We start from the raw sequence: 19,109 nt of genomic DNA on the forward strand, positions 1-19,109 counted from the left end.
TAGAATAGAAGGGGCAACACCTGGATGAAACGTCTATTTTCATTTATTTCTTTTTTTTTTAAAAGTTCTTATGGTTATTGTACGATAACTGTGTGCAGGAAAGGGGTTTAGCTTCTACAGAGGATGGTCACAAGACTCTCTGCAGCTCAAAAGGTACACAGTCATCCTCTCTTTCTCTTCAGGGTGCAGTTTAGCCAGTTGTATTGCCTAATTCAGTGACAGCTTTGGCTTAGCAATGGTATAATGCTAACCCATAGTGCATAGTTGATGTAACTGATACAATAATAAAGCATGTGTATAGCGCCATCATCTGCCATGCCAAACTACAGTGACAGATATTACAAGGGAGGGTGGGCGTGTAATACATGAGCAGGGCTCTCAGATTCCTGCTGTATTGAATTGTATTGTAAACGTACTGTCTGTGCAGATGTTGTAAAGTGCTGCACAGGGCCCTCTTGTATTAAATTGTATTGTTGCTGTATTGTCTCCCTTTATATTGTAAAGTGCTGTGTAAACTGTTGACGCTATATAAATCCTGTATAATAATAATAATACAGAACATGTTCCATAGACTAGAAGATAGAGCTGTTTAGAAAAAAAAAAAAAAAGCATTAAGTGGAAAATAGCTGACAAAAAGGGTGGTATACTGAATGAAGGTGGTCACAAGACTCTCTGAAGCTCAAACGACATTATTATTATTATTATTATTATTCAGAATTGATATAGTGCTAACTATAGTGACAATACAGCAACAATACAAGAGGGTTAGGAGGGCCCTGCTCCTGGGAGCTTACAATCTAATAGACATGCACTCATCTTTTCCTTCTCTTCAGGGTCTTGTACTCTGCAGTTCAGTCAGTTGCACTGCTTAGTTCAGTGGCAGCTTTGGCTTAGCAATAACATACGGTCTGCCCTAGTGCATAGTTGATTTATTTTTCATAATAATAATGTATGTGTATGGCGCCATCATCTGCCATGCCAAATTACAGTGAGGAAGAGTGGACAAGTATAATACAATACAGAAAATAGTCCATAGACTAGTACCTAGAGCTGTTTTGCAAAATAAAGCAATAACAAGTGCAACATAACTGCGACAAAGGGTGGTATACAGAGCAGCATGCTGTATTTTCAGTTCATACTTTTGTTTATTCTTGCATTGTTTACAGTCAAATACAATTTTTTTACGCTAGTTTCACATTTTTAAATGCGTGTCGTTTTATCTTTTGATAGTGCATTGATTAAGTAGATAATTGTTGATCAGCCACTAGAGGGAGCAAACTCTCCATTTGCATTCACCCACTTCAGCTTTCCTCCCATTACCGTTGGGATGGTATGAATATGGCTGAATCCGTGTATATAAAGCGGGTGTGGGAAAACGCAATGCCAATATTATTTCACAAGATGCGCCTAATAAAGATGTCTTCTGGTTCCACAGGTTCCTCCAATATCGCAGTATTCCTCAGCGCCATGCAAGAATTTGCGACTCTCACCTGCGTTCGCTTCATCCTACGTACCACGGAATCAGACTATGTACTATGGATGGGTATGTGAAAAATTCTTCTCCAGCCTCCCTTTCCTTTTTTTCCAATTTGATGTGAATGTGGAGCCAGTACTCGTTTTTGCAGCGGCGCGAGCTAACCGTGACGGGGGCGGCTAACATTTTTTCATTTTTTTTCCTATTTATTTTATTTTTTACTTTATTACAGGTTTTTTAAAAAAAAAATAAAATCTCATCACTTTTATTGCTGTTACACTCACAAGCAATGTAAACATCCCTTGTTACACCAATATGCAGTGACAGGTACTCTTTATGGAGGGGTCGAGGGTCTAAAAGACCCTCGACCCCTCCACTACACTTTCATGTATGCAAAACGCCAAAAACGGCATTTTTGCATACAGCCGTTTTTTTAAATCTGCCGCCCTTTGCAGCAGACTAACCCGGAAGTGACGTCATGGACGCCGCCTCCGGATTATGTCATCAGAGACCCGATCTAAGCCGCTTCCAGCTTAGATCGGGACTCCATCCAGCCGGCGGACGCGCCAGCTGGGTGCTCGGGTCTCCCGGTGGGACGGAAGGCCCGGGCAAAGTCACGGAAGGCGGCGAGAGGGGGGGTGCTCACCCGGGTAATGATCGAGCGGGTCCCGAGCCGCATCGGTCGTTACCGATGGAAAGCCGACCGTTGGCTGTAAACCACGGTACCGGGATGGTGCCTCTAGCTAGAGGCATCATCCCGGTATAATACCGCAAATCTGCTGACGTACCCCTACGTCACTTTGTGGTAAGTGGTTAAAATCCTTATTTTTTTAAAGAAAATTACTTAGAACCCCCAAGCATTTTCTGAAAGCCAATGCCCTGGAGAATAAAATGGTAGCTGTTGCAATTTTTAGTTAGTTACTAGGGATGCACCTATACTAGTATCGCTGCCTATACCAAGCATTTTGGCAAGTATTGGTACTCACCTAGATGCTCAAAAAGCTCAGGTCCATAAAGACATGGATGAGAGAGTTTGGGATGGGGGAACTTGACTGGCCTGCACAGAGTCCTGACCTTAACTCCATTGAACACCTTTGGGATGAATTAGTGCGGAGACTGTGAGCCAAGCCTTCTCTTCAACATCAGTGCCTGACCTCACAAATGCGCTTCTGGAAGAATGGTCAAACATTCCCATAGACACACTCCTAAACCTTGTGGACAGTCTTCCCAGAAGAGTTGAAGCTGTTATAGCTGCTAAGGGTGGGCTAACTCCATATTGAACCCTACGGACTAAGACTGGGATGCCATTGAAGTTCATGTGGGTGTAAAGGCAGGCGTCCCAATGCTTTTGGTAATATAGCGTATATAGATTATTTTGCATGTGGCCACATATGTACTGTGAGTTCTGACATTTTCTAAATTGCCCACTAGATGGCGATTTAATACCCATTTATACACACACACAGGAGCAGTGGGGGAAATCCCATATGATAGTTTGCAGTATGATTTGCACCAATTTTTTTTATTGATGCAAATCGCATGGCAAAGTATTGGTACTTGGTATTGGCGAGTACTTGACTGAAAGTATCGGTACTCGTACTCACCAATAAAAAAAACGGTATCGGTGCAACCCTAATAGTTACTATAGTTGCAAATAGTTTTACATTTTCTTGAAAAAAATCACTTAAATGCATTTCAGTGTACTCAAACACAACATAATACCCATTTTTTCGTAAAATATAAAATGTGATGTTGCGCCAAGTAAATATATCCCAAACACAGCAAGATTTCACATTGCTAGTGAATTGCTGCCAAACTACGGCACTTAAAATTGTCCATAGCTGATGATTTACAATGATTCTAAAGTTTTGTCTTTTTTTTTTCTTTATTATTAAAAAATAGAAAATAAAAAAAAATACTTACCTGCTCTGTGTAATGGTTTTGCACAGAGCAGCCCCTCTTCTTCTTGGGTCCCCTGCTGGCGGTCCTGGCTCCTCCTTCCTCTAGCTATGGAGGCACTTGAGCAGGCTCGCTACCGAGTCGCACTCCTGTGAAAGGACATTGCAAAGAGCCAAGTGGCCCCCCGCGCTCTCCTTTTTGGCTCAGAAGTAAGAGCCAATGGTTCCCGCTGCCTTTATGAATCAATGAGGGAAGAGAGACACGGTAGAGCTGATGCTCTTGTGCACATCGCTGGATCAAGAATGGGCTCAGGTAAATATAAGGGGGGCTGAGGGGGAGATGCACTCCCAGTATATACTCCCTGCATAAGTAAAATGCATTAAAGTAGAACTATAGGCAAAACTGTGGGGTTTTTTTTTTCCATTTTGGATAGAGCAAGGGAGGGTTATATTTTATTTTATTTCGACATCTGTGTCCCATTGCAGAGATTTCCCTTCACTTCCTGTCCGATAGCCAAACAGGAAGTGAGAGGAAATCCCTGTAAATTAAGGGAATTCCTTGGGGACCCCCAGGCCACCTAAACTAATGTCCCCATTCAAAGATTTTACCTTTATTTCTTTTCTGAGGACAACCCAAAATTTTGGATTTTATTTCACTTTCAATGATAATGGTAAACAGGACAAATAGAGAGGCTGAATCTTCCAAACAGGGGCACAGACTGCAATATAAACTGACAGGTGTTCTAATCCCTCTTCACGCTATCCAAAACTAAAAAAAATGTTTTGCCTTTAGTTCTACTTTAAGGTAAAAAAAACCCTCCAAAGAACCACTTTGAAAACCAGGAGTTTGTTTTGTTTTCTTAATTTTTCTTTATTTTATATAAATTTGTTTTACACTTTTTTTTTATTTTTCATTTAACTTTATTGCTATCACCAGGGGTGAAGGAGCACCTTGCGATAGCTTTGGGCAGTCACAGGTACTTTTTATGGAGACATCAGGGGCCTATTAGACCCCTGATGTCTCCGCTGCCTTTTAAAACATCTGATTAAGCACAGATTGTGTTTGTTCAGATGCTTCCTTGGCTGTACCGGCCAGACCAAGGCAGTTTCGAAAACCGGAAGTGACAAAATCTTTGTCACTTCCCGCTTCATTGTCACAGAGGAAATGGGGGAATCATGGCTGCAGCAGCCTTGATATACACTGTTCCCTACACTTTAATGTGATTGGTTACTGAATGCAGCTCTTGGCACATCACCCTTTGCGATGACATAATAAAATGGTTATCTTTCGTTTCCTACAGATGTTGCTCCTATGTTGGTAAGCAAGGAGGAAGTCGAGCTGCTTTATGGTACACGGCTCTATCCAGTACGAGCTGAACCACGCTCTGGGATTATTCCATGAGCACTACATCAATATCATATACAGCAACATCATACCAGGTATCCGACTGGGTGAGATCATTAGACTAAGGGGTGTATCATTACAGTTTCATAGCTGTTCATCCATAGAAACTGCATGTAAATTTGTTCTGTGATAATTAGTTAAATTCAATATTTTCAGGCTACAATGTATTCTCTGCAAATCATTTGGGTTAATGGGCAAAATACTACATTGTAGCCAGAAGATGGCGCTGAGTAACATAAGAAATAAATATGCCCATCAGTGCCACCCAGTGGCCATAATGCAGTATTCTCCTCATCTATAGATTCGGTCTACAGAGAATATAGCCTAAGAACATTAAATGTTGCAAAAAAAGATTAACACTTAGTTTTGATGGAGAATAAATTATGCAATTTTTTTTTATAAATCGGAGTATATTATATAAATGTAATTAGGGCTGGTTCACACCTGATTTGCACAGGAACGCAGAACGCAGACTCAATGCAGTACAATTTTCAGCCCTTTCATTTGAATGGGCTGATATCGCACTCAATCACACTACTTTTCAAAAATGCACTACACCAAATTGCATGGTAGTGAGTGATCTGCTGCAGCAAATGCAATTTGTGTTTGGGGTTTCATTAGGAATATATTGGCACCCACAGCGGTGCATTTTGAAGGTGGTGTGGGAAACGCTCATGGAACGTGGATTTCCAGCACTGCGTTCTGGTGTGAACAAGCCCTTAGAACATATTTTGGATCATAAAATACACATCTCCGTTTCATATCTCTAGTGTATGAAAAGTAATGTTTTTGGCTACTATGAGCAGCATAAGTCGTACTTTTTAGGTCACTTTCATAAATGAGGGTCATTTAAAGAGTATCTTCCGTCAATTTAAAAAAAAATGAGGTCAAATACTGTGACTGCTGACTTTTAATAAAGAGATACCTGTCCAGGGATCCAGCGCTGTTCTCACCTGGGCCCGCTCTTCACCAGTCTTTAGGTTCCCGATACAGCCATGTTTACTGTGGGAAGCCAGCTGTGACTTCCTGCAGCTTCAAAGTTAGATCCTCACTGCACATGCGCACTGTGCGACTGGTCCCACAGCCTCTTGGAACCTGTGAGGTGTGGAAGTGGGTACAGGTACCTGCCAGAAATAGGTACTCCCTAAAAAAAAAAAAAAAAAAAAAAAAAAAAGTGCCCAAGGTGAAAGGGATCAGTGGAACTTCTTGGTGAAATCCTGCTTTAAAGTGGAACTCCAGCCTACAATTTTTAGGCCACGCTGGGCGGCAAAAATGCCACTTTCAAGGGCAGTTGACTTTTTTCTGCCTCTAAATGCCAAACTATGTCAGCCTATGTGTCCATGCAGAAATAGGTGTTTATATTTATATATATAAAAAAAAAAAAAAAAAAATTGTGCGTTCAGAAGAGGTACATTTGAGCATTAAAAACAGCAAATGCACATTTACGTTAGACGCATACGTACATTAATGCATGTGCATTCACAAGAGGAGTGTTTTAGCAGAAAAAAATGCTTAACGCTCCCAAACATGCCTAAGCACTAGGTGCGTTCTTTCAAAAATTAATATTCGGGCCAATTGAATAGATAAACACCCGAACGCCGGACACACTTAAAGGCTTCTAATCACATTTGCAAAATATGGATTTAGGTGCATTTACTACGCTGCTTTGCTCTTGCCAGGAGAAAAAGCATTCAAAGAGCTGGACAGGGGGGCGTGTCCAAGATGGCCACCGCAGCGGACGTGTTTTACTGAAGCCTCGTACACACACAATGAATTTCCGCCGACCGGTCGTCCGTCTTTTGTCCAGAGTGGTGTCTGTTGGTTGGAATGTGCTCTAGACTGCACACGAATTTTCCCGCATGACAGAATTCTACTTCAGAAGTGATGTCATGTGTTGGATTGCTTTGTATGCGTTCTTTCATCTCTGAGCATGCCTAGTCTTGCTCATAAGATTTTTCCCCATTGAAATCTGTAGTGACTGCATGAAAATCGGACGTGTTTTGACGGAGGACAAAAATTTTATAGCCTGCACACCAGGATTTTTTTGGCCGAAAAGTCTGAGTCGGTTGTCGAGAGCACCATACTAACAAGCCGAAAATCGGCAGATCGTTTGTTGGACGAAAATTCCCGGCCGAATTTCCACTCGTGTGTACGGGGCTTGAGGCTCCAAACCTAGCTGCTGTTTTCACCCTGTTTTCTCTGCAGAATTGGGGCTGATCACCCACCTTTCACACTGCCCAGTTCTACATGCCGTCCAGATTGAAGAGTAGGGACTCTTCCTCCTTCCGCGCCCCTGCTAAATCGCATTCAAGCTCTACTGCGGCCGGTGGGGTGGGATGCTCTCCCGCCACTCTCCTAAATATGGCGACCCAAACAGAGGACACTGAACCGGCTCTGGTGGAGCAAGCCAACTTCACTGTTCACATGCAGGCTACCGCTGGCGGCCAGGCGGCCCTCACCGGAAAGATCGACCGTGCAGATGGATGTCGGCCTGATCCGGAGAGATATAGACACCTTCCGCTCCAGGCTGAAAGAGGCCGAGAGGCGGGTGGGGGATGCGGAGGATATTCTCAATGCCCACGACGGAACCCTCCGCACGCTCACCACCAGGGTGAAAGCCCTGCAGTCCAGGGCTGAGGATGCTGAAAACCACAATAGGAGGAACAACCTGCGCATCGTAGGTCTCCCTGAGGGGGCAGAGGGCGCAGACCCGATTCTCTTCACCGAACGGCTCCTGCGCACACACAGGCCCAATTCTCCCCCTTCTTTGTGGTGGAGCGGGCGCACAGGATGCCGGCGACCCGAGGCCCCCCCCCCCCCCTGCACTCTCATCCTGCGTCTTCATAATTTCTGTGACCTGGTGCTTCGTGAAGCCCGGAAGATGGACTCCCTCCGCTATGAAGCAGCGAAATTGATGATATTCCCGGATTACTCCATTGACACCCAGTGCCTGAGAAGGTCTTTTGACCAGGTCAAGCTGCAACTCCGCAACCGTAGCATTACAGTATGCTGTTCCCTGCAAGACTGAGGGTTCTAGATGGTGAGATGGTGCGATTTTTTACATCCCCTGAGGATACTATGCAATGGCTGGAGTCGCTTCCTAGAGTGCGCCCATGATTCTCATCCTTAAATTACCTGAGGTTTTACGCTGGATGACCCGCTGAACCGTTTACCTCTTAGTGTCCCCCTTGGTTTGTGAGCATGTTCCCTTTGGGAGGCGGTAAGGTACTTGGCTGGGTGGCCGGACGGTGCTGAATGCTTGCCTGCAGGGCCTGCTCTTGCTGACTTGCGGGTCTGGTTGCCCCCCCCCCCCCCCCCTGGCACCAGGCCTCTTCCCTACTCCTGCTCACTGTTTTGTTTGTATCAAGTTTAAGACTGCGTCCCCGGATCAGAGGTCCGTTTAAAGCGCAGAGAGAATCATGAAGAACAAGGAACACACCAGGCAGGTCCGAGATACTGTTGTGGAGAAGTTTAAAGCTGGATTTGGATACAAAAAGATTTCCCAAGCTTTAAACATCCCAAGGAGCACTGTGCAAGCTATACTATTGAAATGGAAGGAGTATCAGACCACTGCAAATCTACAAAGACCTGGCCGTCCCTCTAAACTTTCAGCTCATAAAAGGAGAAGACTGATCAGAGATGCAGCCAAGAGGCCCATGATCACTCTGGATGAACTGCAGAGATCTACAGCTGAGGTGGGAGACTCTGTCCATAGGACAACAATCAGTCGTATACTGCACAAATCTGGCCTTTATGGAAGAGTGGCAAGAAGAAAGCCATTTCTTAAAGATATCCATAAAAAGTGTAGTTTAAAGTTTGCCACGAGCCACCTGGGAGACACATCAAACATGTGGAAGAAGGTGCTCTGGTCAGATGAAACCAAAATCGAACTTTTTGGCAACAATGCAAAACGTTATGTTCGCCGTAAAAGAAACACAGCTCATCACCATCAACACACCATCCCCACTGTCAAACATGGTGGTGGCAGCATCATGGTTTGGGCCTGCTTTTCTTCAGCAGGGACAGGGAAGATGGTTAAAAGTGATGGGAAGATGGATGGAGCCAAATACAGGACCATTCTGGAAGAAAACCTGATGGAGTCTGCAAAAGACCTGAGACTGGGACGGAGATTTGTCTTCCAACAAGACAATGATCCAGAACATAAAGCAAAATCTACAATGGAATGGTTCACAAATAAACATATCCAGGTGTTAGAATGGCCAAGTCAAAGTGCAGACCTGAATCCAATCGAGAATCTGTGGAAAGAACTGAAAACTGCTGTTCACAAACACTCTCCATCCAACCTCACTGAGCTCGAGCTGTTTTGCAAGGAGGAATGGGCAAACATTTCAGTCTCTCGATGTGCAAAACTGATAGAGACATACCCCAAGCGACTTACAGCTGTAATCGCAGCAAAAGGTGGCGCTACAAAGTATTAACTTAAGGGGGCTGAATAATTTTGCACGCCCAATTTTTCAGTTTTTAATTTGTTAAAAAAAAGTTCTAATATCCAATAAATTTTGTTCCACTTCATGATTGTGTCCCACTTGTTGATTCTTTACAAAAAATTACAGTTTTATATCTTTATGTTTGAAGCCTGAAATGTGGCAAAAGGTCGAAAAGTTCAAGGGGCCGAATACTTTCGCAATGTACTGTATATATAAATAAATATCAATATATATATATATATATATATACACATACAGTGGGTACGGAAAGTATTCAGACCCCCTTAAATTTTTCACTCTTTGTTATATTGCAGCCATTTGCTAAAATCATTTACGTTCATTCTTCTTCCTCATGAATGTACACATAGCACCCCATACTGACAGAAAAACACAGAATTGTTGACATTGTTGCAGATTTATTAAAAAAGAAAAACTGAAATATCACATGGTCCTAAGTATTCAGACCCTTTGCTCAGTATTCAGTAGAAGCCCCCTTTTGATCTAATACAGCCAGGAGTCTTTTTGGGAAAGATGCAACAAGTCTTTCACACCTGGATTTGGGGATCCTCTGCCATTCCTCCTTGCAGATCCTCTCCAGTTCTGTCAGGTTGGATGGTAAACGTTGGTGGACAGCCATTTTTAGGTCTCTCCAGAGATGCTCAATTGGGTTTAAGTCAGGGCTCTGGCTGGGCCATTCAAGAACAGTCACGGAGTTGTTGTGAAGCCACTCCTTCGTTATTTTAGTTGTGTGCTTAGTGTCATTGTCTTGTTGGAAGGTAAACCTTCGGCCCAGTCTGAGGTCCAGAGCACTCTGGAGAAGGTTTTTGTCCAGGATATCCCTGTACTTGGCCGCATTTATCTTTCCCTCGATTGCAACCAGTAGTCCTGTCCCTGCAGCTGAAAAACACCCCCACAGCATGATGCTGCCACCACCATGCTTCACTGTTGGGACTGTATTGGACAGTTGATGAGCAGTGCCTGGTTTTCTCCACACATACCCCTTAGAATTAAGGCCAAAAAGTTCTATTTTGGTCTCATCAGACCAGAGAATCTTATTTCTCACCATCTTGGAGTCCTTCAGGTGTTTTTTAGCAAACTCCATGCGGGCTTTCATGTGTCTTACACTGAGGAGAGGCTTCCGTCGGGCCACTCTGCCATAAAGCCCCGACTGGTGGAGGGCTGCAGTGATGGTTGACTTTCTACAACTTTCTTCCATCTCCTGACTGCATCTCTGGAGCTCAGCCACAGTGATCTTTGGGTCCTTCTTTACCTCTCTCACCAAGGCTCTTCTCCCCCGATAGCTCAGTTTGGCCGGACGGCCAGCTCTAGGAAGGGTTCTGGTCGTCCCAAATGTCTTCCATTTGAGGATTATGGAGGCCACTGTGCTCTTAGGAACCTTAAGTGCAGCAGAAATCTTTTTGTAACCTTGGCCAGATCTGTGCCTTGCCACAATTCTGTCTCTGAGCTCTTTAGGCAGTTCCATTGACCTCATGATTCTCATTTGCTCTGACATGCATTGTGATCTGGAAGGTCTTATATAGACAGGTGTGTGGCTTTCCTAATCAAGTCCAATCAGTATAATCAAACACAGCTGGACTCAAATGAAGGTGTAGAACCATCTCAAGGATGATCAGAAGAAATGGAAAGCACCTGAGTTAAATATATGAGTGTCACAGCAAAGGGTCTGAATACTTAGGACCATGTGATATTTCAGTTTTTCTTTTTTAATAAATCTGCAACAATGTCAACAATTCTGTGTTTTTCTGTCAGTATGGGGTGCTATGTGTACATTCATGAGGAAGAAGAATGAACTTAAATGATTTTAGCAAATGGCTGCAATATAACAAAGAGTAAAAAATTTAAGGGGGTCTGAATACTTTCCGTACCCACTGTATATATACACACACACACACACATAAAGTGTAAGCTGCTGCTATAACATAAAATCACATAAAAAAAGGTGCATATAAAGATTGCAATATTCAAATACAGCAGGCTAAAACGCACTAGCAGCGCTCAGATACAGTGCAACCCAATGGGCTGGGGAATAAAGTCAATAGAGTTCATGCACAGTGCCCGAATGGTGTCCACTGACGACAGTCCTAAACAAGCAAAAATCCTTTGTTGTTCACCATACAGGACCCTCCACCTCACCACGGTGATCACCCTTAAGGTAATGCACTCAGCTCATTCACTTCTTCCCCCTGGCTGGCTGAGCACAGAGCTTTGTCTAGGGGACAGAAAGGTGCCTGTCTGGTGGAAGTCGGGTTCTCTACAGTGGAGATCGGACGATCTACTCTCAGCTGGTGATCGGCATATGTTTTGGGCTAGCTTTGACCAGATTTCTGGTGAGTGCATTACCTTAAGGGTGATCACCGTGGTGAGGTGGAGGGTCCTGTGTGGTGAACAACAAAGGATTTTTGCTTGTTTAGGACTGTCGTCAGTGGACACCATTCGGGCACTGTGCATGAACTCTATTGACTTTATTCCCCAGCCCATTGGGTTGCACTGTATCTGAGCGCTGCTAGTGCGTTTTAGCCTGCTGTATTTGAATATTGCAATCTTTATATGCACCTTTTTTTATGTGATTTTATGTTATAGCAGCAGCTTACACTTTATGTGTTGTTCTCATATTGTATTTTAATATTTTACACAAGCGCCGGTTGAGCAGGTTTTTAGTCCCCCGGTTTTATCTCTACTTGCTCCTTTTTTTATATATATATAAAATATATATATATATATATATATATATATAAAAAAAACATACATATGCAAAAACCAATATTAGTGTTACTTCCTATATCTAACCAACCCAAAAATATATTAATTTCACACATATACAATGTTTTATTTTTGGGGAGGAGCCATATTAGTGTTGCTCAGTGCCATCCTAAGAGCCTTATAGGCCCATGGGCAATGCAGTGCACTGGGGCCCTGCCTACACAATCACCCACGAGAATAAAAATGCTAATTATCGATAAGGCGATATTTATTGGTATCTCCAACAAAATCAGCGTTTAAACTTTAACACAACGTTTGGACAATATAACATGGGTTTGAAACACAAGGAATTGAAAAACAAGAAATTACAGTACAAAAACACTTTGGATTATTGAATAAAGGAGAGAACATGGCAGGTATAGGGTGGCACATAGACGATGGCTTACAGAGGATGTACATGGCAGGTAAAGGATGGTACAGACAGAGGATGTACATGGCAGGTATAGGCTGGCACACAGAGGATGTACATGACAGGTATAGGATGGAATACAGAGGATGTACATAACATATATAGGATTGCACAGTAAAAGGACTTACAGTGCAGGTACAGGAGGGCACATGGACACAGAGTATACATGGGAGGTATAGGATGGCACATAGAGGATGTACAGGACTGATATAGGATAGCACACAGAGGATGTACATGGCAGGTATAGGATGGCACAGACATAAGTTGTACATGGCAGGTATGGGATGGCACAGAGGATGTACAGGACAGATATAGGATGGCACACAGAGGATGTACAAGAAAGATATAGGATGGCACATAGACAATAGCATACAGAGGGTGTACATGGCAGGTAAAGGATGGCACAGAGGATGTACATGGCAGGTATAGACTGGCACACAGAGGATGTACATGGCAAGTATAGGATGGCACACAGAGGATGTACATGGAAAGTATAGGATGGCACCCAGAGGATGTACATGGCAGGTAAAGGATGGCACAGACAGAGGATGTACATGGCAGGTATAGGATGGCACAGTCAGAGGATGTACATGGCAAGTATAGGATGGCACAGACAGAGGATGTACATGGCAAGTATAGGATGGTACACAGAGGATGTACATGGCAGGTAAAGGATGTCACTGACAGAGGATGTACATGGCAGGTATAGGATGGCACAGACAGGGGATTTACATGGCAAGTATAGGATGGCACACAGAGGATGTACATGGCAGGTATAGGATGGCACAGACAGAAGTTGTACATGGCAGGTATGGGATGGCGCAGAGGATGTACAGGACAGATATAGGATGGCACACAGAGGATGTACAGGAAAGATATAGGATGGCACATAGACGATGGCATACAGAGGATGCACATGGCAGGTAAAGGATGGCACAGACAGAGGAGGTACATGGCAAGTATAGGCTGGCACACATAGGATGTACATGGCAAGTATAGGATGGTACACAGAGGATGTACAAGACAAGTATAGGATGGCACACAGAGGATGTACATGGCAGGTATAGGATGGCACAGACAGAGGATGTACATGGCAGGTATAGGATGGCACAGACAGAGGATGTACATGGCAAGTATAGGATGACACCCAGAGGATGTACATGGCAGGTAAATGATGGCACAGACAGAGGATGTACATGGAAGGTATAGGATGGCACAGACAGAGGATGTACATGGCAAGTATAGGCTGGCACACAGAGGATGTACATGGCAAGTATAGGATGGCACACAGAGGATGTACAAGACAAGTATAGGATGGCACACAGGATGTACATGGCAGGTATAGGATGGCACAGACAGAGGATGTACATGGCAGGTATAGGATGGCACAGACAGAGGATGTACATGGCAAGTATAGGATGGCACCCAGAGGATGTACAAGACAAGTATAGGATGGCAGCACACAGAGGATGTACATGGCAGGTATAGGATGGCACACAGAGGATGTACATGGCAGGTAAAGGATGCCACAGACAGAGGATGTACATGGCAGGTATAGGATGGCACAGACAGAGGATGTACATGGCAAGTATAGGCTGGCACACATAGGATGTACATGGCAAGTATAGGATGGCACACAGAGGATGTACATGGCAGGTAAAGGATGGCACAGACAGAGGATGTACATGGCAGGTATAGGATGGCATAGACAGAGGATGTACATGACAAGTACAGTATAGGATGGTACACAGAGGATGGCACACAGAGGATGTACATGGCAGGTATAGGATAACACAGACAGAGGATGTACATGGCAAGTATAGGATGGCACACAGAGGATGTACATGGCAGGTATAGGATGGCACACAGAGGATGTACATGGCAGGTAAAGGATGGCACAGACAGAGGATGTACATGGCAAGTATAGGCTGGCACAAAGAGGATGTGCATGGCAAGTATAAGATGGCACACATAGGATGTACATGGCACACAGAGGATGTGCATGGCACACAGATGATGGCACACAGAGGATGTACATGGCACACAGAGGATGGCACACAGGGGATGTACATGGCAGGTAAAGGATGGCACAGACAGAGGATGGAGAGAGAGAGAGAGAGAGAGAGAGAGAAAAAAAAAATCAAGCAGCTGCAGCAGTCTAATTACCTTCCACAGTGGCCGCACAGCACATGAAGGGAGGCGGTGGGTGGAGCCATTCTAGGTGCCGAGGACGAGGAGGATCCTCCTCCTGCTGTGAATGCTGGGTCCCCTCTCCTCAGGACGTCACTGGTTGCTAGATGCCAGTCGGCGGGCCTTCCTAGCAACCAGTACAGCGCAGACTGACAAACTGGTCAGGGGGGGCCCCTAGACCACCAGGTAAACTAATCTGACCTGGGGGGGGGGGGGGGGACAGATCATTGCCACCCTGTGTGTGGGGCCCCTTGGCAAGTGCCGGGCGTGCCCATTCGGAAAGACGGCCCTGGTGTTGCTTGTCATATAGAACAGAGACAGTTGTAGGTAGTTCAGGGATTTGAACGTCCAAATACACTGTTGCACGACAGATTTGATAACCACTTAGCCACCTGGTGCTCATGACATTTTTCAAAAGCGTGTGATTTGGTTATAGACTTCTTTAAAAAAAAACAGAATTTTTGTAAGATCTTACCTGTAAAATTCCTTTCTCTGAGTCCTCCGACAGTCGCCGCCTCTTTATATTCGTCACTAATGGGGTTATTGACCTTTGCTCCGTAGGAGTAGCTAGGCAACAGAATATATTAATATCAAAGCTTTTAGCATATCCCACCCCCAGGGAGTGGTCCCCTCAGTCAATACCTCCCTGCTTCCTGCATTTCCAACTCAGTTTCAGTAGCATAGCAGTAGAGTACATAAACAAACCCCAAAAAGAGGGGCGGGGGCGGCGACTGTCGGAGGACTCAGAGAAAGGAATTTTACAAAATTCCGTTTTCTCTTACGTCCTCCGACAGTCGCCGCCTCTTCATATTCGTCACTAATGGGGACGTCCCATAGCAGTGTAGACATGAGGGGTGGGAAAAAAGCAGCCGCGCCTAAAGCAACACAGTACCCACATCAGAGAAAGGAACCTTACCAAAGTAAGAGAACCAACTGGGCAACAGGAAAAATGTGCTCAACAGGAGCAACAACCCAGGAAAGAACAAGTAACCTAGGGGTAAAAACACCCCAACAGCCAAGGGCCCAAACAAGGGACCCTAAGGCACCGCCGCACTAAGAACTTTACGGCCAAAGGAAGCATCTGCCGATGCCTGAACATCCACTTTGTAAAATTTCGAAAAGGTGTGAACGGACGACCAAGTCGCCGCCTTACACACCTGGGCCACAGAAGCCTGATGACGATAGGCCCAAGACGTACTCAGAGACCTGGTAGAGTGCGCCTTCACAGGAAAAGGAGGAACCTTCCCCTTCAAAGCATAGGCTTGCACAATCGTCTGTCTGATCCATTTGGCGATGGTCGCAGCCGACGCCGCCATGCCCTTCCGAGGTCCCTCAGGAAGGACAAAGAGAGAATCCGACTTGCGAAAGGATTTAGTCGATGACAGGTAAACCCTGATCGCCCTAACAACATCCAAGGAATGCAAGGCCACCTCCGTCGGATGCTTAGGCTTCGCGCAAAGCGAAGGCAGAACAATATCCTCATTGAGGTGAAATTCCGAGATTCTCTTCGGAAGAAAAGACGGGTTAGGTCGCAAGACCACCTTATCCAAGTGAATCACCAAATACGGAGATTTGCAGGACAAGGCCGCCAGCTCCGACACCCTGCGAGCCGAAGTGATCGCCACCAAGAAGGCAACCTTCTTGGACAACAGAGACAACGAGATCTCCCTGATCTTTTCAAAAGGAGCATGTTGCAACACGGACAGAACAAGGTTCAAATCCCATGGAGGCAAAGGCTCCCTCCTAGGAGGGACCAAATGTCGCACCCCTTGAACAAAGGTGCTAACCAAAGAGTTAGACGCCACAGGGCGTTGAAAGAGAATGGCCAGCGCAGAAATCTGACCCTTAATCGTGGCCAACGCCAAACGCTGGTCCACGCCCGTTTGAAGGAAAGCCAACACTCTCGACACCGAGTACGAGCGAGGGGAATACCCCCTGGACTCACACCAGGCAAAGTAACCCTTCCAAGTACGGTAGTAAATCTTCCCCGAAGAGGCCTTCCTAGCCTTGATCAAAGTGGGAATGACCTCAGGGGAAAGACCCCTATCCTTCAGGACCTGGCTTTCAACAGCCAGGCCGTTAAAGCCAGCGACTGTAAAGCAGGATGGAATATCGGTCCTTGAGACAGGAGATCTTCTCGAAGTGGCAGACGCCACGGAGCGTCGACCGCCAGATTCACGAGGTCTGCGTACCAAGACCGGCGAGGCCAGTCTGGTGCCACTAGAATCACCGTGTGCGGTTCCGAGGCCAACCTGCGAAGGAGCCTGGACAGCAGCTGAATCGGTGGAAAGGCATACATCAGGCGATACTGATGCCAGGGCGCCACCAACGCGTCTGAGGCGTCTGCCCGAGGATCGCGCGTCCTTGCCACGAACCTTTCCACCTTGTTGTTTAGACGAGACGCGAACAGGTCCACATCTGGGGACCCCCACTTCGCGCACAACATCTGGAAGACATCCGGGTGAAGGGACCATTCTCCCTGGTCCAGGGTCTGGCGGCTCAGATAATCCGCCTGCCAGTTCTCCACCCCTGGAATGTGAACTGCAGATATCGCCGGGACGTGCGTCTCGGCCCAAGACAGAATGTCGGCTACTTCCCGCGCCGCTCGGGCACTCCTGGTGCCCCCTTGGTGGTTGATGTAGGCCACCGCTGTGGCATTGTCCGTCTGTACCCGAACTGGACGGCCCAGAAGCCTGTCCTTCCAACGCAGAAGACAGAGATTTATCGCTCGCAATTCCAGAATGTTCATCGGAAGGGAGGATTCCTCCTCCGACCAAGTTCCCTGGGCGGACAGAACGCCCAGAACACCACCCCAGCCCGACAGGCTGGCATCCGTGGTGATCACCGTCCACGACAAAGGACGAAAGGACTTGCCCCCCGACACCGCCGGGGACTGGAGCCACCACAAAAGACCCCTGCGGGTGAGACGGCTCAACGACAGCCGCAGATCCAGAGATTGTGGACGCCCGTCCCACTTGGCCAGGACCTCCGCCTGAAGCTCCCGTGTGTGAAACTGGGCGAAGGGAATCGCCTCGAAAGCCGAAACCATCAATCCCAGACACCTCATACACGTCCGGAGTGACGAGCACTGATTGTCCCTGAGGGACCTGACTTTGCACTGAAGCGTCCGAAGCTTGTCTTCCGGCAGGAAGACCTTCGCTTGAACAGAGTCCAGAATCATCCCCAAGTAGGGAAGACGAACCGACGGACACAACGTTGACTTTGGAAAATTTATCGTCCAACCGAATTCCTGCAGAGTCTGCATCGTGATGGACAGGTCGTTCACCAGGCCCTGACTGGACGCGGACCGAATCAGGATATCATCCAGATACCCCAGGACAGAAATGCCCTGGGCCCTCAATAAGGCCAGAACCGGCGCAAGCACCTTGGTGAAAACCCGCGGAGCCGAAGCAAGACCAAAAGGCAACGCCACGAATTGATAATGATCCTCCGCAATGGCAAATCGAAGGTACCTCTGGTGACCCTCGAAAATGGGGATGTGAAGGTATGCATCCTTCAAGTCGATGGAGGCCATGAATTCCCCCGGAACCAGGGCAGCCACCACTGATCGCAGGGATTCCATGCGGAACTTGCGAACCCGCACAAAGCGGTTCAGAGCTTTTAAGTCCAGAATCGGACGCACTTTGCCCTCCTTTCTGGGCACAGTGAACATATTGGAATAGAACCCCCGAAATCTGTCCCGATGAGGCACCGGAACCACCACTCCCTGTGCCCGCAGGTCCCGCACCGCCAGATGCAGATCCTGCAAGCGCTCCGGAGTCAGCTGAAGGTTTGAGGGGAAAAATCTGCCCGCCGGCCGAGAGAGAAACTCGATCTTGTATCCAGATCGAACGATTTCCTGAACCCATCTGTCCCGAATGGGGTCCATCCAGGGTTGAAGAAAACCGAGCAAACGTCCCCGCACCCCAGAACCGGGTGAGGGCGCACCTTCAGGCCGCATTGTTATGGGCAGCGAAAGGACCCCTGAGAGGGCCTAAACCAGGCATTCTTCTTACCACGAACAAACTTATTCTTGTGAGATTGGGGCAAGAGAGTGCTCTTACCCCCAGAAATACCCTTTATCAGAGTATCCAAAGATTCGCCAAAAAGGCGCGATCCCGCGTAGGGCAAATTAGCCAAAGTCTTGCGGGAAGATTGGTCAACAGACCAACATTTCAGCCATATCAGGCGACGGTTAAATACCGCCACACTAGAAAGACGCGCAGCCAAAGGGACCATATCTAAGTCCGCATCACACAAATACATGACACCCTGATGAATCTGATCTACCATAGCCAAAGTTTTCGGCGGGGCAGAATCAGCCACCAGGGTGCGCCTGAGCACCTGCGTCCAATCCGCAATAGCCTGGGCTGCCATAATGGAAGCAAAAATAGGCTTCAGCATAGAGCCAGCAACCGTATAAGAATGACGGGCCAGAGATTCCAATCTCCTGTCCGTCAGGTCCCAGAACACCAGGGTATCCTCAGTAGGGATCGCAGTCGAT

The sequence above is a fragment of the Pelophylax lessonae genome, assembly GCF_965119305.1.
Source record: "Pelophylax lessonae genome assembly, chromosome: 9".
In the NCBI taxonomy this organism is placed as follows: Eukaryota; Metazoa; Chordata; class Amphibia; order Anura; family Ranidae; genus Pelophylax; species Pelophylax lessonae.